We start from the raw sequence: 25,010 nt of genomic DNA, 5'->3' as shown, positions 1-25,010 counted from the left end.
CCTAATCTGCGAGAACACCTTAATTTTCTTCCAGGGAGTTTTGATACCTCTCACATTCCAGGTCATGCATATTAATTCAGAACCCATTTTTTCTTATATGGATATGATGCATATTGGTGCCCGAGCAAAATTTAGAGACATCACATAGATAACAGGACTGCCGTTGGCTGCGACTTTTACCTAAATAATAATTAAAACTAAAACTTTTGAAAAAAGGAAGGCAGAATAAGAACCTAACAATATAGGAGCAGAGTCCCATGCCCCTATCAAAAAACAGACAAGGGGATACCATCACTGAACACAGTGTCCGGTATTGTTGGTGACTGGAAACCCGCTGAGGAAGTCCCAATTAGGCCTTTAGTTGAGGGATTCAGGTTAACAGTAGGCACATTAGGATTCCTTTGCAGGGGATCCCTTATGGGACCGCAGCCATTCAGTCACCTCTGCTGGATCCATGAAAAGCACAGAGGTACCCCCGTGGACAACCCGGAGCCGGGCCGGATAAATCATTAAATACTCATTCTATTCTCCAGATCGTCCGCCTTCTGCCTCCAAGCGTTCATAGAGCCCGCCACCTTTGTTAACTTGGCCTCCATAGGTGTAATGGTGTCCTCTACCTGGGACACTCTTGTCTCCACTTCCGTAATGCGTCTCCTCATGGCCTGCATATCTTGACGAAGTCTCCCCACTTCAATATAAACGTCCTCTATTTTCCCTGTCAGGGATGTCCTGGTTAGGGAGATGGCCTGCATCAACTGTTCAGATGCTTGTTTAATGGTCAGTTCTTCCTGCTCATTCTCCTCCTCACCTCCAGAGAGATGATTTTTACGCTGAACTTGTAGAGGATTGTTTCTGGAAGACCATGCATTTTCAGAGGGGTTGGGTCTGGCAAACTCTTTTAGTTTTTCTGCTGCTGATCCTTTAGATCTAATCAATGGCGGTGCAGCGCACCAGGATAGCTAGAGGTGCATACTTCGGGGTTTCTTCCCCTCCAATTTTAAGCACAGCAGGGCAAAATTTAATGCTTATGGCCAGGGAGCAGCTTCCATGCAGAGGGGGTCACATAAATCAGTGAGGGCGATGCCTGGTATTATATCAATAAGGCTTCTTGTGACTGGGAGGGGGAGAGATCCGCAGAGACAGCAGCGGTGGGGGGAGCAGAAGTCCCCACAGTAATAGCGCCAACAGAAGTGAGTCTATCAATAGGAGGGGGGAAACGCAGGGCCCAATTTTTCCAGGGCACTCACCGCGTATCCCATCAGTTTCTCAGGATGTAGATCACCACCCGGTAATGCTGCAGCAATGGAAGCTGGATGCCGCGGCAGCTCTCACTGACAGAGCGCGCGTCTAAGATGGCCGCCGCCTCGTGCAGGCCCCGCCGCCCGTCCCGGCTTTTCCAGCTACCAGCTCACCAGAGCTGTCCTGCATTTTCCCACGGGGGTCCAGGGGGGCCCGGTATCCAGAGGCACTGAATGCCGCTGGGTGTGTCACAGTAACAAGGCGTCAGGTACAGGATACAAGCAGGATGATCATCTTAAGTTGTGTTTAATAATGAGATAAGTCAAAAATTGTGACAATTTTTACAGAGCATGCAGCTCTCCTGAAATTGCTAAGATATTGGGGTGCCATCACAGAAACAAAATTTTGTTGAAATTAGTTAAAAGGATAGCAAAAAGGATGTGTTGGGAAACAAAGATGCACATTAGCAGTCAAAGATTTGAGAAGAAACAAGCGTGAAGGGACCAGGAAGCTATTATGTCTTTACCCAAGGCAGCCTACTACACATTGTATGGAGCGGACATGTGTCGGACTACCACCTAAGTCCTGGACAATCCATTTAGTCTTTTGGCGACATTGACCGTCCTGTACAGCGGATGTGTATGGAGCAGGCTTGGGAGCTGATCCTGCTCCATACAGTGCAGATGCCGTCTCTGTTTTACAACTGGCACCAGTGTGTAATTGTTGTGATCTGAACTAGCTCTGTTTGCAACAGTTTTACCTCTTAGATGCCACTGTCAATTGTGACAGCAGCATTTAGGTGGTTAGGAAAAGAGGATAGTTTCCGTTGCCCATCAGCCACAAAATGTTTGCAGGTTCCGATTAGTTGTTATGGTTCTCGGGATTGAAGTCTACTGCAGTCTCTGCCTTGGCTTCATAGAATACTGATAATTATATAATATTAATATACAAGCTTATTGTATAATGATCAGATGAGATGCAGGCGGAATACGCTGACAATCGCAGCATGCTGCGATTGGCACGGACCGTAAAATATGCGCAAGAAATATACGGCTGATGGAAGCTGCCCCATAGAAAATCATTGGTCCGCGTGCAATGCGTGGTTTTTACGCCTCTCACTCGTCCGTATTTCTCTCTAGTGTGACACCGGCCTTACTGCACAATTACAATCTGGCATTCTTCTCTCTGAAATGCTCCAACGTTTCTGGAGGAATATGTTTACAGAGTAAAATGATCTGCAGGCTGAATCATCTATCGAGGTCCCCCATACACATTAGACTGTCTGTCAAACCATCAATACCGATACCAAAAATCACAAAAAAAGTCATTATCAATGAATTCCTAAATAACTGTACTTAATCACAATGGTTTTATCTAAGAAGGTAATCACTATACAATGTGAGTATGTTTATTGTGCCTTTTATAGGAATGGCCAGATGTAACACCACATTTCCCCTGTAGTGGCCGCTGTTTGGAACGCAAGTAACTAAGGGTAACTTTTGCCAAAAAATCAGTTGATTGCTGGAGATTTTCAGAAGCAGATCTGAGGCTTTAATGTGATCGCTCAGATTATTGTCTGTGTGATGGAACGACCCTGTTAGATGTAGGTGGAATCAACATTGCTAGAAGGTAAACATCAGCTGAAAATCTAAGGCTGGTTCTCATGGCGAGTTATCTGTCGTGACTTATCACACCGCCAAATGTATGACAGGGGTTAATATTATTGGCACAAGGTCTTCTGTGGCTTTACTGGGATTGTTCTGGTGTCACATGTCACAGTCTATGTCTGAGTGTCTGCCTCCTGTAGGCGTACATTCCCAAAAATTATGGACGGCAGGTCGTACGTTCGTTCTGCAGTCAACATTACTGTCACGATCCATTTTTGGATCTGTGTCAAAGTCTGGACTCTCGTATATAAACCTTTTTCTTTTCTGGTCCTCGGGGGTTAATATTGGTTTTTGCCCCAGGTGGCCGCTAGTGTTACTACAAGTTTAGTGAGTCTGCTGCTGGGTTTCCCACCCCCGGTGGCCGCTGGTGTTACTACATGTTAGTCAGTCAGCAGGTGTGACCACTCCCTCCTTCCTATAAAGGGTCATCAGGTGCTGCACTCACTGTTGGTGATATTCATTTGGAGACCAACCAAGCTGGACTCAGGAGCAGGCTGTGTTGCAGTGGAGCTCCAGCTATCCCCTTGTTCTGGTGCCTTACTCTGCTGCTCGGAGCATTAGCAGCAGAGAGAAGCTAAGTCTTGTTTTTTAGTTTATTTTACCCTTAGGTGTCTGTTGTATCTTTCCTTGTTGGTTATTTGGTGCAGTAAATGTTTTCCCTGTTTCACCTCCTGGGGAGGGGGTTTGGGGTTTAGCTCAGGGCTAAACAGGAGATAGGGACAGGTTGGGGACTTGGGCCTCACTACCATCAAGTGTAACCCCAAGTTAAGGAGAGTAAGGGCCTCCTTAGCCTGAGGGGCAGTTCAGGGGCTCAGGTTCCACGTCTCCTGTTTTCCCCCTACTGACCCATGACAATTAAAGTCTGTGGCGCATGCACCTGGACCCTGGTTTTGCAGTGATTTGGGGCGTATACCCTGATGCGGCACAGAACGCAATGTGAAAGCATCCTTATTCAGCGGACGCCCAATTGTAACTGCTGGGATTGGAGTTAGCTGTGAACATCGCAGTTTAGCCTCTTAGGGTGGTTTCACATTAGCATTTAAGGCCGCAGCGTTGGCCTGCGCACGGCCGCCACTAAGCCCCGCCCCCTGCCGCGCCTCCGCCGGTAGCTCCGCCTACGGGCGCATGACGCTGCATGCATCCTGCGTCCCTTATCTTTAGCACTGGGGACGCAGGCCGTGCGCAGGTATGCATTTGGCGGCGCATGCGTCCTTTTGACGGGTGCGCCGACCAGCACCAAACGCAACCTGTTGCAATTTGGTGCGCTCGGCGCACCGTCAAAAGGACGCGTGTGCCGCCAAACGCATACCTGCGCACGGCCTGCGTCCCCAGTGCTAAAGATAGGGGACGCATGCAGCGTCATGCGCCTGTAGGCGGAGCTACCGGCAAAGGTGCAGCAGGGGGCGGGGCTTAGCGGCGGCCGTGCGCAGGCCGACGCTGCGGCCTTAAACGCTAATGTGAAACCACCCTTAGATACTGCAGTCAATTGTGACAGCAGCATATAGGCGGTTCAATACTGGAGAGGCGGAGTGTCCATTCCATCACCAATAGGCATGCCCCTCTGCAACCAATCCTGATGAAGGCCTTCATGTCTATCTATGTTTGTGAGCCTGTGGCCGGGTTTCATTGCAATTTTACAGTTTCTACAATATTGTTAAAAAAATGTAAAAAATAAAAGCCATTTGTTATCAATTATCTATAACAGTCTGACTATATAAAACTTATTTATACTATGCGGTGAAAAAAATGTCAACATTTAATTTTTTTTGGGACACTTCACCTCCCAAAAAAAAATTTAAAAAAGATCAGAAAGTCTTTTTTACCCTAGAGTTAGTGCCAAAAAAATTAAAGTTCATAATGAGAAAGCTCAATCAATGTAAAAATTTAAATAAGATATGACGGCACAAAATAATTTTTTTAAGCTTTGTTTTTGTAGTAAAAGAAAAATCTAATTTTGGCAATTTATTTTTCCTATAGATCCTTATCAAAATCCATATGAGCTGCATGTTTTCTTGCCAAGGGTCTCACCACCGCATTGCAAAGGGTGAAGTCTAAAAAGGAAAACTTAAAGGGGTTGTTCGGGCTTTTCACATAATCTCTGTGCATATCTGGGCTGCAGAATGGTGACAATAAGTAATTTACCTTCTGTCACCAGTTTGCAGGGTTTTCTAGATATCACTATCTTGCTTCTGATCAGAAGGTCCAAGGAGGAGTGTGTTCTGGCATTGAAATGAGAACTGGTCGTTTCCTCCTACTCTACTAAAAACCTGCCCTCTATAGCAACAACCCCACCCTCAATAGCAATAGGCCCTCCCCGTCCACATGAACAAGCCCTCCTCACACAGTGACAAATCCTCCCCCTCTAGCAGCCTCAGTGATGGGGCTCGGGCTGGCAGTGATGGGGCTCGGCTGCTGGCAGCAGTGAGAACAGACTGTGTGATGGCCAGTGATGGGGGTCTGCAGCTTCTAATCTGCACAGGGGATGGCAGTCACTGATGTAATCTGTTCTGTGACAAAGCCTCTGCTGTGTGAATGAGACAGCTCTGTGTCACTGATGTCTGTCCCACCTCAGCTGTAGATCTCTGCAGTTCATCCAGAGTGATCATGGACCTCTTGGCTGCATCTCTGATCAGTCTTCTCCTTGTTTGAGATGAAAGTTTAGAGGGACAGACGGGTCTTGGTAGATTTGCAGTGGTAGTATTCTCCTTCCATTTCAATATGATCGCTTGCACAGTGCTCCTTGGGATGTTTAAAGTTTTGGAAATCATTTTGTATTCAAATCCGGCTTTAAACTTCTCCACAACAGTATCATGGACCTGCCTGTTGTGTTCCTTGGTCTTCACGATGCTCTCTGTGCTTCAAACAGAACCCTGAGACTATCACAGAGCAGGTGCATTTATACAGAGACTTGATTACACACAGGTGGATTATATTTATCATTACTAGTCATTTAGGACAATATTGGATCATTCAGAGATCCACAATGAACTTCTGGAGTGAGTTTGCTGCACTGAAAGTAAAGGGGCCGAATAATATTGCATGCCCCACTTTTCAGTTTTTGATTTCCACGAAAATTTAAAATAACCAATAAATTTAGCTCAACTTCACAATTGTGTTCCACTTGTTGTTGATTCTTCACCAAAACTTTACATTTGATATCTTTATGTTTGAAGCATGATATGTGGGAAAAGGTTGAAAAGTTCCAGGGGGCCGAATACTTTCGCAAGGCACTGTATATGTGTGTGTGTGTGTGTATATATACAGTGGGGAAAAAAAGTATTTAGTCAGTCAGCAATAGTGCAAGTTCCACCACTTAAAAAGATGAGAGGCGTCTGTAATTTACATCATAGGTAGACCTCAACTATGGGAGACAAACTGAGAAAAAAAAATCCAGAAAATCACTTTGTCTGTTTTTTTTTTCATTTTATTTGCATATTATGGTGGAAAATAAGTATTTGGTCAGAAACAAAATTTCATCTCAATACTTTGTGATATATCCTTTGTTGGCAATGACAGAGGTCAAACGTTTTCTGTAAGTCTTCACAAGGTTGCCACACACTGTTGTTGGTATGTTGGCCCATTCCTCCATGCAGATCTCCTCTAGAGCAGTGATGTTTTTGGCTTTTCGCTTGGCAACACGGACTTTCAACTCCCTCCAAAGGTTTTCTATAGGGTTGAGATCTGGAGACTGGCTAGGCCACTCCAGGACCTTGAAATGCTTCTTACGAAGCCACTCCTTCTTTGCCCTTGTAGTGTGCTTTGGATCATTGTCATGTTGAAAGACCCAGCCACGTTTCATCTTCAATGCCCTTGCTGATGGAAGGAGGTTTGCACTCAAAATCTCACGATACATAGCCCCATTCATTCTTTCATGTACCCGGATCAGTCGTCCTGGCCCCTTTGCAGAGAAACAGCCCCAAAGCATGATGTTTCCACCACCATGCTTTACAGTAGGTATGGTGTTTGATGGATGCAACTCAGTATTCTTTTTCCTCCAAACACGACAAGTTGTGTTTCTACCAAACAGTTCCAGTTTGGTTTCATCAGACAATAGGACATTCTCCCAAAACTCCTCTGGATCATCCAAATGCTCTCTAGCAAACTTCAGACGGGCCCGGACATGTACAGGCTTAAGCAGTGGGACACGTCTGGCACTGCAGGATCTGAGTCCATGGTGGCGTAGTGTGTTACTTATGGTAGGCCTTGTTACATTGGTCCCAGCTCTCTGCAGTTCATTCACTAGGTCCCCCCGCGTGGTTCTGGGATTTTTGCTCACCGTTCTTGTGATCATTCTGACCCCACGGGGTGAGATTTTGCGTGGAGCACCAGCTCGAGGGAGATTATCAGTGGTCTTGTATGTCTTCCATTTTCTAATTATTGCTCCCACAGTTGATTTCTTCACTCCAAGCTGGTTGGCTATTGCAGATTCAGTCTTCCCAGCCTGGTGCAGGGCTACAATTTTGTTTCTGGTGTCCTTTGACAGCTCTTTGGTCTTCACCATAGTGGAGTTTGGAGTCAGACTGTTTGAGGGTGTGCACAGGTGTCTTTTTATACTGATAACAAGTTTAAACAGGTGCCATTACTACAGGTAATGAGTGGAGGAAAGAGGAGACTCTTAAAGAAGAAGTTACAGGTCTGTGAGAGCCAGAAATCTTGATTGCTTGTTTCTGACCAAATACTTATTTTCCACCATAATATGCAAATAAAATGAAAAAAACACAGACAATGTGATTTTCTGGATTTTTTTTTTCTCAGTTTGTCTCCCATAGTTGAGGTCTACCTATGATGTAAATTACAGACGCCTCTCATCTTTTTAAGTGGTGGAACTTGCACTATTGCTGACTGACTAAATACTTTTTTTCCCCACTGTATATATATTGCTCAAAAAATAAAGGGAACACTTAAACAACACCATGTAACTCCAAGTTAATCACACTTCATGGGATATTAATTTTAATTTGTAATACTCATTGTTATGTTTTATTGCTCTTAATGCATTACATGTGTAATGAATAAAGATTTGCCATTCATTGATATCTAGGATGTGTTCCCTTTGTTTTTTTGAGCAGTATATATATACATACATAGTGTGTGTGTGTATGTATGTATATATATATATATATATATATATATATATATATATATATATAAATATATAAATTTTTTTGCTGTTTGGATTTCATTGTAAAAATACTTCATTTGAAAATCACATTTCTATTGGAATAGTCATCACACTGAAGTCAAACTGGGGATCCTGAGGCTAAAAAGAAGAAGAAAAAAAAGCATAAAATAGGAAAAGCCAAATTCTGGGGGCACCAAGTCCGATTCTGCATCCGATTCTCAAGAACGTAGGTCTTTCTCTTGTCGTGGATCCACCATCCAGCGGAAAGAACTTTACTGAATGAGAATTACGTGAAAGAACATGACAACATGTTCCGCTTTGACTTTTCCCCAGAGGTTTTACAATGGTGAGCAGCCGAGGTTTCCGTGTAATTAGATTGTTAGGTTCGCATTGGTGTCATAGTCTCCAGTTTAGACTAATTTGTTTTTGACCTGAATATTTAATCAATATGATGGATACCCTGGCAGACCTCAGCGAGCCCCTAATGTCAGTCATTGGGGTCTGTTTTGTCACCACCGGTGTCCATTATGTGACTTATCTGTCATACTTCTTTGGCATTGGAAAGCAAGGTGTATCCAATGTCCCTCTATTTCCAAAATTAAAGGGACAAAAAGAAAGTGAGTAATGACCTTTTAAATGTAAATGAAAGGACATTAACCCCTTGATGACATCCATCATACATCTACGTGGATGTGTGGACCACATGCTTGGATCTGTCTCCAGAAATGTGTTATACAGTCAAAATCTAGGCAATCTCTAAATCCGTATTCACAAGTAGTATAAATTACATTTTTAATCTGCATTCTAAACGGCATTTTTTTCACCTGCTTTTTATCAGCATGTTTTCTGCAGGGGTCAATACCATAATACCGTAATACACAATAACAATCTGCTCTAATTATTGCTTTTTCTGGGAGTTTTTTTTAATGCATTTTCCCCCTTATTTGATTAGTTTTTGGTGCAGATTTGAAGTAGCGTCTAGTAGACTGCAATAGAAGCAGTCAGAGGTTCAAGTTCACTAGGGGGACTAAAACAATGAGGAAAAAATGCATATATTAAAGGTTCAGATTACCCACCATTTTCCTGAAAATTATAATATATAGTTCATGCTAGTGTAACGGGGGGGCAGGGCTGTAGTAGTCGTGGCTAACAGTGGCTGCTCTGTTGCACCCTGGCCCACCATCACATAAACACATTGTTCCTTCTGTTATGCACTTGGTCTTTCACTTAACTTGCACATCAGAGTCCACTCTGGTCTGCTGGGGCCTTCTTCCTTTCAGTACCACGCAATGACAGTCAGAGTCCATATCCAGTTCCAACAAAACAACTTTACTCAGATGGATGGTTGTCATTATGATTTAAAAAGAGAAAACACAGCTGTATTTGGAATCACTATGTCTATAGCTTTTGACTTTCGATACTAATAAAAAAAATCCAGGCTTTGGGCCACGAAAGACGAGACATCTATAAACTGAAAAATAAAAAGTTATGGCTCTCAGATAACGGAAACACAAAACAATTCTTAATACAAATATGTTATCTCGTTAAGCGCACTGACCCTTAACACAAACTAAGCACAATAAATGAGCAACTTTTCAAAGTGTTTACTCCAGATTTCTGGCATAAATTCTTTTATAAATCGGGGCCAGTGACGTTTTGTTTTTATGCTAATGATTGCTGGAAGTTACAGGCCTAAAGCTTGAGGTTGCACTACTGAGTGCCCCTGATGGTGGCCTATCCTCTCCTGATTTTGGTCAGGTCCAGTATTCAAGTGCAGAATCCGATTTGCCATACAATAGATACCGACAGCCCCCAATGGAGCCTAATGACTGATATCTGGATCAGTTAGGTGAAATCATGATGTGTGATGTTTCCACATGAGGATAGTGCTTAAAGGGGTTGTTTATGTCTATTTTAAATGCCACAGACTACGTCAGCCTCCTCTGTGAATCCGCCTTACATGTGCAGAGTATTTCAGGTGTACAGTAGGAGCTGACCCTGCTCCATACACTGTGGGTGTCGGCCTACTTATACAGCCAGCACCTGCCTCTAACAGCAGCAATCAGAGCTTGTGCTGATCCCTGCTGACTAACCATTTGAATGCCTCTTTTAATCTCTGCATTATCTGTTAAGACCTAAAGATGATCCAAAAATATCTCTGATGGTAATATCTGTGTATCTATTATAGGGCGCTGCCTCCTCCAGGTTGGTTGTCCCAGTGGCACTGTGGTTTCTTCCAACAGGAAATTAGTTGGCTTTATAAGTGCTGTTCCAGCGACTATCCATATTTATGACAAGTAAGTATTAGTTATTATTCATCAGATAAATTGTTGGTCCCCCTCGTTTAATGACTGAGAAAACCAACAATGGTCACAGAAATAACTTGAATCTGACAAAAGTAATAATAAATCAAAAATCTATGAAAATAAACAAATGAAAGTCAGACATTGCTTTTTAACAATGCTTCCACAGAATTAAAAGAAAAAATAAAACTAATGAAATAGGCCTGGACAGAAATGATGGTACCCTTAACTTAATATTTTGTTGCACAAACTTTTGAGGCAATCACTGCAAACGATTCCTGTAACTGTCAATGAGACTTCTGCATCTCTCGACAGGTATTTTGGCCCACTCCACAAGAGCAAACTGCTCCATTTGTCTCGTGTTTGAAGGTTGCCATTTTCAGGCAGCATGTGTAAGAAGGTGACAGGGACTAGCCCTGTAAATATTGATGTCATTGTTTTTATCGTGTTATGCTTGACATGTACATATGTGTTTGAGGCCACATAACATTATTTAGATAGCTATGTAGAGATAAGTGTAGTTAGGGTAAAGGGACACTAGATGTGGGCACTGGGCACACTTAGGTTGGGGCCATTTAGGAGAACACTAGGGGGTTAAGATGAGAGGAGTGGTTAGCTGGTACTAGAGCAGATAGATTTCCTGCTTGGGGTCAGTGCAGCCAGGGGTAGCCTCGGGTACTGAAGTGGAGGCAGAATTCCAGAGCAGAGAAGTGGAGAGTTGTGCCTACAGCAGCAGCCAGTGGGAGAGCCACTGGCGCCGTCAGCTAGGGGCTGGAAGCTGGTGTGGAAGTGAAGCCAGTCTGTGGAACAAGTCAGCCTGTGTCTGGGAGCTGTTGGGCTAGGGAGGCCAATAGAAGAGTCCCTGTCGAGAGGACAGCCAGTGTGTGGAGCTGATCAAGTAGTAGAGTGGGCCACTAGCCAAGTGTACGGACAGAATCACCATTGCCGTAAAGGGGTGAACTACGACTTAGTAGACGATTACCTTCGTGGTCTGTAGTCGGTTGCAAGAAGAGAAGACGAAGTGCCGCATTCACCATGCTCCTTGTTCCGTGTTTATTGTGTGGTCCACCCAAGTGTGTCTGAAGAATTGCTGTGCTGCTATAGATGAAGATGTATTGTTGGTATCACGTTAAGAGTCCTGATGGCGTTTCGGATGTGCTGTGCCCTGAAGAAAATAAAGTTGAACTGTTAAAGTTTATCCCGGCCTCTGCCTCCAATCTTTTGAGCCATAGGAGTGAGCATTGTACCTGGGATGGAGCAGCCTCCAGCACAGTGAGTACTGGAGCGGCTGATGAGGCTACCCCCCGGCGACCGTGGTATTACACATGCTTCAGCTCTTTCCAAAGATGCCCAATAGGATATAGGTCAGGGTTCATAGGAGGTCACTTCAGAATAGTCCAATGTTTTTATCTTAGCCATTCTTGTGTGTTTTAGCTGTGTGTTTCGGGTCATTATCCTATTGCAAGACCCATGACCTGTGACTGAGACTAAACTTTCTGACACTGGACAGCACATTTCTCTCTAGAATCCCTTGATAGTTTTGAGATTTATTTGTGCCCTGCACAGATTCTAGACACCCTGTTCCAGATGCAGCAAAGCAGCCCCAGAACATAACAGAGCCTCCTCCATATTTCATAGTAGGGACAGTGTTCTTTTCTTGATATGCTTCATTTTTCCGTCTGTGAACATAGAGCTGATGTGCCTTGCCAAAAAGTTCCATTTTTGTCTCATCTGTCCATAGGACATTCTCCCAGAAGCTCTGTGGCTTGTAATCAGACGCTGCTACCCGTGTCCGAGGCTCCGTCACTGAATGACGGCACATTGCGAACTGACAATGGGGGTCAATGGCAGTGTTAACGGACTGCGTTACACCGTGTTATGCCGCGGTGTAACGTAGTCCGTCTAACGGACTGCCATAACGCAATGTGACTCCAGCCTAACATGTTTGTCTAAAATTTTCTTTCTAATCTCCTGAGACAATTCTTTCCTTCCCTTCCTCTGGTCAATGTTGAGTGTGATACACACCATGTCACCAAACAGCACAGTGAGTATCTGTTGCCCTCTATACAGACCCACTCACTGATTCCAAGATTGTAGACACCTGTGATGCTGATTAGTGGACACACCTTAATTTAACATGTCCCTTTTGTCACATTATTTTCAGTGGTACCATCATTTCGGTCCAGGCCTATTTCATGAGTTTTATTTTTTTTCTAAAATTCTGTGGAAGTATGGTTGAAAAGCAATGTCTGACTTTCATTTGTTCATTTTCATAGATTTTTTATGTATTATTTTTCTGTCAGATTCAAGTTATTTCTGTGAACATTGTGGGTTTTTCTGTCATTAAACGAGGGGTACCAACAATTTTGACCACGTGTGTATGCTGTGCAGATGTTCCTGTATATCAGTGTTTCTCAACTCCAGTCCTCAAGACCCACCAACAGGTCATGTTTTCAGGATTTCCTTATTATTGCACAGGTGATGGAATTAATGCTTGAGCAGGTGTTGAAATCACCTGTGCAATGCTAAGGATATCCTGAAACCTTGACCTGTTGGTGGGTCTTGAGGACTGGAGTTGAGAAACACTGCTGCCTATAATTCCCGCTACTTGGTTGTGGCGTTCGGTATACGCTTTTCCTGCTTGCATTTTGCGTCCTGTTACTATGTGTTGGACTGTTTGTGAGGTTTTTTTGTTTGCATAGTCTGCACCTTGGGTCTTGTCTTGTGTGGTATATTCCTGCTTCTATGGATCTGGTACTTAGAGCTTGATCTTGTGAGGCTATTATTAGTGCCTCTGTGCTGTCTCGGAGTCCAGCTTTCTCCAGCCATTAGTAGGATTTCTCCATGTCAGCCTCCTCTATTATCTGTCGATGGTACATCCCATGCAGCGGCTTGTCTTGCCATGGCGCTTCATGTTCGAGTTCATCTATATATTGTAACGTAAAGACTTTTTATTCTGAAATCTGTTGGCAGATCTGCTTTTAGTATTGATTGACATAAAGTTTGGTGCTTGCAAGTTCCATGCTGTTATATGGGCAGAGTGATCAATTTTGGTCAGAGCATACATTGGTCCCAATGTCTAGGAAGTGAGCTTGGCATTTCCAGATTGCACACCAATATTGGATAGTTTGCCTACATAAAACCAAACTCTTTGCTACTTGTCAATCAATGGACCAGCAGCAGCAATAATAGCTGTCAGCCAAACCAGAGTGCGGCCCTGAGTTATTAAAGCTGTAAAAGCACCAAAATTGGGTCAATAGTTATAATTTAAATAGTTGTGCTATTTTTTATGCTTTTTCATTCTGATCTCTGTGTTATATTCTTTGTATCTGTAACAATGTAATGTTTCTCTCCCCCTCAGGTTGTAGAGGAAGCTTTGGACAATGCTGGGGAAGGTCGCCCATGCATCGTCATCGCTTGCTGCCGGTCCATCATTCAGAATGCAGATAAAATCGCTGTGATCCAGAACAGTAAAGTTGTAGAACAATGGACACATCAGCAGATGAAGGGGGTGTATCACTTACTGGTCACAATACAGCTCGGACCCCCATGAGAAGGACAAGCAAGAAGACATTGCAGATACAGATGGTGTTACTGTGAATCCGGAGACCATTAACGAGCCAGTGCAAAGGACATTACACCGGGGCTAGATCTCTTGCTCTTTGTTCCTTATGACGATAATCAAATGTAAAATGACAAAAATGAATGTTATGTTGTGTAAGAATTGGTTACGTCACTTTCTTTACAGTATAAGTCAGGAAGGAAGCAAAGGCGCTGGTGTAGAGATGAATGATGAGAGCTCTACTAGTGATGTTGGTGCTGTTCTCTGTATGCAAAATGTTTAACCCCGTTATTATTTAAGACAGCAATCAGAAATAAGTAAATAGCTCCACCCCGCAGACGATTGCTGTACATGACATCTGTTACCCTGCGGTATCGGCCCTGGACAGTTTTGGAACCGATCGGGGCCAATTAACCCCTTAAATTAAGTGGTTAAAAGAGGGTTGAAGGACCCCATTTTACAGGATCGACCACCCACAATCGTAATTGGGGGGTTCCATGGTACCCTGAGGTCATCTGATGACCCTAGAGTACGGTTGTTCGTAAGATCCTGCTATAAGTAGAGTCTAACATGCTTAGTCAGTGAGGTACTGACAGGTCTCCATTCCTGCAGTAAACGAGTACTGCAATGCAGAATACCATAGATCAAAGTAAAAAATATATGTGTCCCACAGTGGGACTAAGTCAAAAAGTAAAAAATAGTTACATAAAATATGGAAAAAAAATTGTGCAGAAAAATAATGAAAAGCCTATTCGCCACTAAAAACGCAGCCTTTGTGATAAAACAAAAAGATACACAAAAATACATTGGTTTTGCCACGTTCGGAACCACCGAATATATTAAACGGTCATATTATTTATTCCATTCAGCAAAAACAGAAAAAAAAATAGTAGTACGAAACAGGGCAAAAATGTAGCATTTGCATCATGAGAACTCATAAAAAAAAATGAATAAAAAGTGATCAAAAAGACATATTTTAACCCCTTCATGACATGCGCCGTACTAGTACTGCTCTGTGGGAGGTGCATTCACGCAAAGAGCAGTACTAATATGGAGCCGCGATTGTGCGGCCTCACGAAGAACACTGCGGCGATTGCATGCAGGGGTCAGCTGTATGTGACAGCTGACACCCCGCAGCAATGCCCACGATTGGTGCTAGCACCAATCGTGGGCATTTAACCCCTCTGATGCCGCTGTCAGAAGTGCCAGAGAAGCACTGTGCAGGGAGGGGGCTCCCTGCGTGCTCCCACCAGAACAACGCAATGCGATCCCAGCACCAACATGGCTGCGAAGTCCTTCCGAGTCCTCCAGGGAAAGTGGCTTGTGAGCGCCTGCTGAGAGCAGGCGCCGGCATACCTCCTTCCCTGCCTGTCAGATCCTGATCTGATATTCTGCAATGCAGTGTGTCAGATCAGCTATCTGCTGTAAAATAGTAAAGTCCCATACTGGGACAATGTGATAAAATTAAAAAAAAAATGTGTAAATTTTTTTTTTTTTTTAAATCCCCAAATAAAGAAAAAAAATTTTTTTTTTTACCAATAAATGCATTTATTTATGTAAATTAAAAAAAAATAAATAAAAGTACACATATTTGGTATCACCGCATCCGTAACGACCTGCTCTATAAAACTGTCCCACTAATTAACCCTTCAGTGAACACTGTAAAAAAAGCCAAAACTGTGTGACAAATTCTGGTGCCAATTTTACCCATTTCCCAGTGTGAAAATGTAAACCTTGGGGCTAACACACAATCTTCGTGGTAAAAATGTAAATTAATTTTTCTTCACTGCCCAATGGTGTAAAAGTTTGTGACACACTTGTGGTGTCAATATAATCACTGTACCCCTAGATAAATTCATTAAGAGGTTTATTTGGTAAAATGGGGTCATTTATGGAGGGGTTCTGCTGTTCTGGCACCTCAGGGGCTCTGTCAGTGTAACATGGCATCCTCAAACAAGTGCAGCAAAATCTGCACTCTAATATGGTGCTACTTCCCTTCTGAGCTTTGCAATGTGCCTCAGAAGTAGTTTTTGACCACATATGAGGGATCAATTGAACTCAGGAGAAATTGCACAACAAATTTTGGGGTCCATTTTCTCCTTTTATCCTTATGAAAATACAAAATGTGTAGCTAAAAAAAAAATGTTGTGAGAAAAATGTGACTTTTTTATTTTCACAGCTTAACGTTATAAACTTCTGTGAAGCACCTGGGGGTTCAAGGTGCTCAATATACATCTAGATAAGGTTCCAAAGGAGACTAGTTTCCAAAATGGTGTCACTTTGTGAGGTATTTCCACTGTTTAGGCACATCAGGGGCTCTTCAATTGCGACATGACGTCCGCTAATTATTCCATCAAATTTTGCATTCCAAAAGTCAAATGACGCTCCTTCCCTTCCAATCCCTGCCGTGCTCCCAAACAGTTGTTTTCCTCCACATATTGGGTATCGGCGTACTCGGGAGAATTTGCACAACAAATTGCAGGGTGCAATTTCTTTTTTTACCCTTATGTAAATGCACAATTTGGAGCTAAAAAAGATTTATTTGGGAGAAATTTGATTTTTTTTTTTTAATTTCCAGAGCTTTACGTTATAGGCTTATAGGCTTCTGTGAAGCACTTGTGGGTTCAAGCTGCTCAATACACATCTAGATAACTTTCCTAATGGGTCTAGTTTCCAAAATGGTGTCACTTGTTGGGGTTTTCCACTGTTTAGGCACATCGTGGGCTCTCCAAACGCAACATGGCAACTGCTAATTATTCCAGCATATTTTACATTCAAAAAGTCAAATGGTGCTCCTTACCTTCCGAGCGCTGCCATGTGCCCAAACAGTAGATTTCCCACACATATGGGGTATCGGCATGCTCAGTTGACATTGCACAACAAAATGTATGGTCCATTTTCTCCTGTTACCCTTTCAAAAGTAAAAACAAAAAAAAAAAAGTAGGTCTAAAGGAAAATTTTTGTGAAAGAAGGGTGAATGTTTATTTTTTCCTTCCACATTCCAAAAATTCCTGTGAAGCAATTGAAGGGTTAATAAACGTCTTGAATGTGGTTTTGAGTACCTTGAGGTGTGTAGTTTTTAGAATGGTGCCATTATTGGGTATTTTCTTTTTTTTTTTCTAATATTTATGTATAACCGTCTGCAAACAAGATAAGAGTCAGTAACATACATAGCATAAAAAAAACAAAGAAGGACATAATATCCACAAAGTGTAGCTTGAAAGATTCAAAAGAAGACAGGGTTATTCAGTATAACAGTTAGTCCGGACCCCAACAACCCCCCCAGGCACGTCTGAAACCCTGCAGGTTTAATCAGGTAAGCCTAATAGGTGTGTTACCAGATATAAGCTCTCTCATATACCAATCGGTGAATTGAAAGCAACCATGTAATGCTTGAAGCACCGATAGTGGTTGCAGATCAATAAAGGAGGACCGTGTGAGGAAAAAACGTTCCGTATGACTTTCTTTATGAAGTACTAGCTGAAGAGCCCGGCGCTGCCCGGGCATAGTAACTAACTGTGGTTAGTTATAGAAAATTATAATTATCCTCCATCCCATAGTCCCGTGCCCATATACCCATCACACATCCTCTATCCCATAGTCCTATGCCCATATACCCATCATACATATTCTCCATCCCATAGTCCCATGCCCATATACCCATCATACATATTCTCCATCCCATAGTTCCATGCCCATATACCCATCATACATATTCGCCATCGCATAGTCAAGTGCCCATATACCCATCACACATCCTTCACCTCATAGTCCCATGCCCTGCCCATATACCCATCATACATATCCTCCATCCCATAGTCCCGTGCCCATATACCCATCATACATATCCGCCATCTCATAGTCCCATGCCCATATACCCATCATACATATCCTCTATCCCATAGTCCCGTGCCCATATACCCATCATACATATTCTCCATCCCATAGTCCCATGCCCATATACCCATCATACATATTCTCCATCCCATAGTTCCATGCCCATATACCCATCATACATATTCGCCATCCCATAGTCAAGTGCCCATATACCCATCACACATCCTTCACCTCATAGTCCCATGCCCTGCCCATATACCCATCATACATATCCTCCATCCCATAGTCCCGTGCCCATATACCCATCATACATATCCGCCATCTCATAGTCCCATGCCCATATACCCATCATACATATCCTCTATCCCATAGTCCCGTGCCCATATACCCATCATACATATTCTCCATCCCATAGTCCCATGCCCATATACCCATCATACATATTCTCCATCCCATAGTTCCATGCCCATATACCCATCATACATATTCGCCATCCCATAGTCGAGTGCCCATATACCCATCACACATCCTTCACCTCATAGTCCCATGCCCATATACCCATCATACATATCCTCCATCCCATAGTCCCGTGCCCATATACCAATCATACACATCTGCCATCTCATAGTCCCGTGCCCATATACCAGTCATAGATATCCTCCATCCTATAGTCCAGTGACCATATACCCATAACACATCCTCCATCCCATAGTCCCGTGCCCATATACATATCCTCCATCCCATAGTCCCGTGCCCATATACCCGTCAAACATATCCTCTATCCCATAGTCCAGTGCCCATATACCCATCACACATCCTCCATCCCATAGTCCCGTGCCCATATACATATCCTCCATCCCATAGTCCAGTGCCCCATAGTCAACCATTATGACATCATAATGAGCTGTGGCAGGGCTTGCAACCTATGATGACTTCGGCGTCGCCATGGCAACCATTGTGACATCATAATGAGGGGCGGGGCTTGATATGCACACACTGTTTCCCCAGTATGCAAATAGGGGCATTATGACATCATAATGAGGGGCGGGGCACGACGCGCACATACTTTTTCCCCCAGTATGTAGATAGGGGCAAAATTGGTGAATTGGAACGCACGGGGTTTAAATTTCGCCTCACAACATACAGTAGCTTAGGACGCTCTCGGGGTCCAGACGTGTGACTGTGCCAAATTTTGTGTCTGTAGCTGCGACGGTGCGGATGCCTATCCTGGACATACACACATACATACATACATGCACACATACATACACACTTTGAGTTTTATACAGTATATTAGATAGACTCAAACCAATCCATTTTAAACAAATGTTACCTTTGAAGAAATTAGATTTAGTGAAGGGGTTGCGTCCTGTGCACACAAATGCAGAATACTCTTGCGGGTAGCTGCCGCCCAAATAGTTAAACACGTCGTTGCTGAGCAGAGAGTCCGAATAGTTGATCCCGTGGGAGAATATTAAATAACGCCCATTCCGGAGATAATGTAAAGTGAATGTTGAAGGTGTTGGTAAGATGGTGAAGAAACATATCCCAAACCTCCTGTATCTTTGGACAATCCCAGAGACAATGAAAGCTGTCAGCTGAAGAGTGTAAACATTTGGGACAAGAGGGATTAGCCGATAGAGACATCCTAGATTTGACCTCCGGGGAGATGTAAGCCCTATGGAAAATCATGAGGGCCATAGTTGAGTAGCTGTCATATGGCAGTAAAGAGTTTCAACGTAGAGTGGCTTTCAAAAGATTATTCAGTCTATAATTACATAGTTGTGATACCCATCTGCCCGGGCCTGATGAAGAATCTGACCATGAAATAGAAGATTTGATTGATTTATAGATAAGACTTAGCGAATAAACTCCTGCACGAGTGCCAAGGGAGATCAGATGGAGAGGACAGGTTCTGACACTGTCTGGTATGCCTCGGAAGACCTAGTCAACATAACGTTTAATCTGAGTAGTAATAAAAATATTACCCACTAAGACTGAATACTTGGAGAAAATACCCTTCTGAGAAAGAGGACATTGAGCAGTTGTCAGAAGATCGCAGACCAGTCTGCACCCTCTCTCCCCCGGCACTCTGTAAATTAGGGGTGGTCTTCCTTGTAAAAAGAAAGGGTTACCTTGAAAGGGAAGGAAAACAGGTATAAGGGTCTAGTCCGCTGATCCTTCTAGCATGATGCCATGGCAATACCATGGACCATAGCAGAGGATTATCCCTGTTTGCAGCAGGAACTCTATTTTGTTGTAAATGGAGTAAGGCAGGAAGACTGATTGGTCCAGACATTGCTTCATCTAATGGGATGTTGGTAAATTTAGTATGGGCCCAAATCTAATCAAGAGAATGTCTGAAAATAGCTGCAACGCTATGCAATCTTAAATTTGGAAAATTGAGGCCCCCCCAAAGATTTTGCCTGTTGCAATTTAAAAATACTGATCCTAGATCTCCCCCTCAAGCCCCATATAAATTGTTGAAAAATCTTAGTTAGGATTTGATCATCAGCTTTAGATAATAGAATAGGTAGCGTTTGCAAAAGGAAGAGTATTTTATGGAAGGAAACCATTTTAATAAGGTGAGCATTACCCGCGAAAGATAATTTAAAAGACGCCAAAGATTGTATTTCCTGAGTAATGGCAGATATTACGGGTCGGATATTAAGTTGGTAAATAGTATGTGGGTTGGAGGGTAGAAGAATACCAAGATATCGTAAAGAACCATGCCCCCACTGAAATGGAAAAGGAAAGGGCCACCTTTGTTGAGCATCCCTGAAGATCGCTAAAGCCTTGGATTTGTTAAAATTTATGCGGAATCCCGAGATTTCTCCAAACTCATGGAAAGCTTCCATTATGAAAGGAATGGACTTCTTAGGATTGGCCATCATGAGTAGTATGTCATCGGTGAATGCCAAGGACGTGAGTGTATGGTGGCCTATCCCAATTCCCTCAAAGGAAGGAATTATCTCCAGATATCTAAGTAGAGCGTCTAGGGCAATATTAAACAATAAGGGGGATAAAGAATATCCCTGCCTCGTAACCTCTGAAAATTGAGAAAGGGGATGACATAGAGCCAAATTGAGGACAGAGGAGTGGTGTAAATTGTTCGGATAAAATTAAAAAAGGAAAATCCAAACATTCTGTATTTAAGAATTCGGATGAGGTGGGACCAAGATACCCAGTCAAAAGCCTTATCTGCGTCAAGGCTAACTAAGGCTGGTTTCACATTAGCGCATTTTCAGCGCGCGCACGGCCGGGGGTAGCTCCGCCCCCGAGCCGGCTCTCTGCCCGGCGTGCCCGCCCCTTGCTTGTAGCGCCGCCTACTAGCGGACAGCGGCGCCTGCGATCAAAATCAAACTTTTCGGATTTTGGCGCGCACGGCGCACCGTCAAAAGTGCGCAGCGCAGGTCAAAGCGCAACTAGCGCACGGCCTGCGCACGATCTGCGCACCCTATGCTAAAGATAGGGTGCGCCGATCGCAGGCGCCGCTGTCCGCTAGTAGGCGGCGCTACAAGCAAGGGGCGGGCACGCCGGGCAGAGAGCCGGCTCGGGGGCGGAGCTACCCCCGGCCGTGCGCGCGCTGAAAATGCGCTAATGTGAAACCAGCCTAAGATGTTTTGTTTATCTTTGGTTTGATGAGTACATATGAATAACAGCGGCTAATGCCGCTCTAATATTGTAGGTGATGGATCGGCCATGGACAAAGCCCGTTTGGGACTTGGTGAGGATATTAGGAAGTATAGATTGTAATCTATTGGCCATAATTTTGGTGAGCAATTGAAAGTCTTAGTTACTCACCGGTTAACGGTATTTTTCGGAGTCCATGACAGCACCACCTGAGAGAGGGGATCCGCCCTTCAGGAACAGGAAACCTACAGATACAAAAAGGGCGGCACCTCTCCCACGCATCAGTTGGATTACAGAGCACAAGAGGACCTCCAAGGTTAATGGCATGATTTATATACAATATTATTACTACTTATCACCAGTGGACATATACAAGAGGAAGACGTGCACACCCAAATTAACTAAGGGAAGGGAATAGACGGGTGCTGTCATGGACTCCGAAAAATACCGTTAACCGGTGAGTAACTAAGACTTTATTCGGTCGTCCATGACAGCACCACCTGAGAGAATTACAGAGAGTAATAACTACTTTAGAGATGGACTACAGCCTGCAGCACCCTTACACCAAAGGGAGAGGTCTGCGGAAGCACCCAGGTCTAGCCTATAATGATTATAAAAGGTGCTCGGAGAGGACCACGTAGCCGCCTTACATATCTGGTCAATGGAGACTTCCGATCTTTCAGCCCACGAGGTCGCCATGGCTCTGGTGGAATGCGCCCTCAGCTTCCCAGGTGCCGACTTGCCTTTTGTGGTGTATGCTATTGAAATAGCCTCTCTAATCCACCTGACTAGCGTATTTTTTGACACTCTAAGACCTTTCCTAGGGCCTTGATGGGAGACAAACAGGGCATTCTCTTTCCTTTATCTTTTAGCAGTGACCATTCAAACTCCACGCCGTCAGATGTAGGCCAGCCACCTGAGGATGGAAGACTGGGCCCTGGGATAGGAGATCCGGGATGTCCGGAAGAACCCAAGGATCGGACACCGACATGGTCCTGAGGCATGAGAACCATGCCCTCTTGGGCCAAAATGGAGCGATAACTATAACCCTTGCCCTGTCTCTTCTGATTTTCCTCATCACCAGGGGTAGTAGAGATAGGGGAGGGAAGGCGTAGGCTAGCCTGAAGTCCCATTTTATCAAAAAGGCATCTACCGCCAGAGGATTCTCTCTGGGATTTAGGGAGCAGAATTGTCTTATTTTCCTGTTTTCCTTGGTGGTGAAGAGATCTACCTCTGGTTGTCCCCACCTTTGTACAATCAGGTTGAAGATGGAGGTTTTTAGGGACCATTCTCCTTGCTTTAGCAGATTGCGGCTTAAGAAATCTGCCGTGATGTTTTCTTTACCTTTTATATGTAGAGCTGTTAAAGATAGAAAATGCTGCTCTGCTAGTTGGAACAAACGCTCTGCTACATTCATCAGGGGTTTGGAACGAGTCCCGCCTTGGTGATTGATATAAGCCACAGTGACATGATTGTCGGAGAACACTCGCACGTGATGGCCCTGTAGATACACAAAGAGCTTTTTAGCTGCCTGCTCCACTGCTGTCAATTCTTTCAGGTTAGACGACATTTCTATCTGATGATGCTCCCATAGGCCCTGGACCAGAATCTCACCCATATGGGCCCCCGAACCGGAGGGGCTTGCATCTGTGGAGATTATGCGTGTTATGTTATACTCCCAGGGCACCCCTCTGGATAAATTATGCTTCTCTAGCCACCACTCTAGGGACTCCCTTGTGTTTCAGGACAAAGTTAGCTGGCCCTCCAAGTAACCCCCAAGAACTCTTTGATGTAATAAAACCTCGCCCTGTAGTTTCCTTGCATGAAACTGGTCCCACCGGACCGCGGGGATACAGGACAAGAGAGAACCCAGAAGGGACATGGCTTTCCTGAGGGACATGGTGGGGTTATTGGAAGCGTTCAGGACCTGATAGTGTAGGCGAACAAGCTTCTCCGGAGGCAGACGGCATTCCTGTTTCTCAGAATCTAGGATTAGGCCTAAGAATTGCTGGACTCTCATCGGCTGTAACCGAGATTTTTTGATGTTAAGCAACAATCCTAACCGCTCTAGGGCAGACATTGTTTGGAACAGCTACAAAGGGCAATGTTCCGCCGTTTTGCCTACAATAAGGAAGTCATCCAGGTAGGGGACTACTAGAATGTCTGATTCACGTAGATGGGCCATAACCTCTGCTATAACTTTAGTAAACACCCGGGGAGCGACTGCCACCCCAAAGGGGAGGGCCACATATTTGGAAATGTTTAACTGACCCATCTAACTGAACCGCCACCCTGAGGAAACGCTGATGAGCTGCATGAATGGGTATATGGTAGTAGGCATTTTTTAAATCTACAACCACCATAAAGCAATTTTGAAACAGCAATTTTATTTTGGAATTGATTGTTTCCATTTTGAACGGACGTATGACCAGAAACTTGTTTAGGGCCTTAAGATTTATTATAGTCCTGAAGGAGCTGTCTGGCTTACGGACTAGAAACAGAGGGGAGTAGAAACCTTTTCCCCTTTTTCCCTCTGGAACCTCTGTCAGGACCTTCTTGCGGATAGATCATGAACCTCGGCCTCCAGGGCAGCTTGTTCTGATGGGGAAGACCTGAGTGGGGTGACCTTAAATCGATCTTGGGGATCCCAGGAGAATTCTAGTCGTAGTCCTGCAGCTATCAACCCCAGTATCCAGTTGCTACTAGAGATCAGTGACTAGGCCGGGTAGAAGGCAGCTAGTCTCCCTCCTACCGGAGCAACTAGTCATTGAGGCGGCTTTTTAGGGTCACGTGCTGGACCTTCTTGGCGCCCCCCTCCTCCAAACATAAATCCTGTACCTTTCCTTCCCATCTGCCTTGATCTCTGGACGACCTTCTACAGAAATATCCCTTCCTGATAAAGGGACGTCTATAAGAAGGGTTCGGCAGACTGGGGAATTTTTTTTTTATCATCCCCGGCTTTTTCTAACAGTTCGTCCAGGACGGGACCAAATAGATATTCCCCCTCACATGGAATGGAACAGAGTCGGGACCTGGCCTGGATATCTCCCGGCCAACACTTCCACCAGAGCGCCCTTCGGGCTGCATTAGATAATCCTGTGGACCTGGCCGCCATCCTTGCAGAGTCCGCCGAAGCATCAGCTAAAAAAGCAGCAGCATTTTGGATGATCGGCAGGGTTTTCCGGATGGATACTCTCGAGGCTCCGTCTTTCAGCTGAGAATCCAGTTGATCTAGCCAGACCATCATGGATCTGTCTGTACATGTGGCAGCTACCGCTGGTCTTAGAGCACCCGTTGACATCTCCCATGTTCCCTTTAGAAAAGAATCCGCTTTTTTATCCAACGGATCTTTTAAGGAGGCCATGTCGTCAAAGGGTATGGAGGATTTTTTGGAGGCTTTGGCTACTGCTGCGTCAAGCTTAGGGGCCTTATCCCATCTGCTTACCACTGGGTCATCAAAAGGGTACCTCCGCTTGAAGGCTGGTGGCAAGGTGCCCCTCTTTTCAGGCCTCTTCCATTCTCTATCAGGCTTTGGACTTTATCATTTAATGGAAAAGCCCTGCGCTTCCTGGGATCTAGACCCCCGAGCATCATGTCCTGTGCTGAGAGTTCCAGCTTTGTGTCTGCTACCCCCATGGTGGACCTTA

General features: G+C 44.2%; 1 protein-coding gene across 3 annotated transcripts in view; it reads left to right on the top strand.

Moving 5' to 3' along the window:
• The window catches only part of LOC141047414 (uncharacterized), a 97,858-nt gene extending 80,919 nt beyond the window's left edge, over positions 1-16,939 (top strand). For 2 of the 3 annotated variants that reach the window (XM_073542496.1, XM_073542493.1), the window contains exons 15-17: positions 8,133-8,374; positions 10,217-10,325; positions 13,693-16,939. The gene's annotated coding sequence lies outside the window, so the exon portion shown is untranslated. The remainder of the gene's footprint in view (positions 1-8,132; positions 8,375-10,216; positions 10,326-13,692) is intronic. The other variant, XM_073542494.1, reaches the window with a different exon arrangement.
• Positions 16,940-25,010: the final 8,071 nt, after the last annotated feature.

This window comes from Dendrobates tinctorius, unplaced genomic scaffold (assembly GCF_039654945.1).
Source record: "Dendrobates tinctorius isolate UK_male_01 unplaced genomic scaffold, ASM3965494v1 ptg000127l, whole genome shotgun sequence".
Taxonomy (NCBI): Eukaryota; Metazoa; Chordata; class Amphibia; order Anura; family Dendrobatidae; genus Dendrobates; species Dendrobates tinctorius.
Note: the sequence above shows the minus strand (reverse complement) of the source record. Positions and strands in the feature narration are given on the sequence as shown.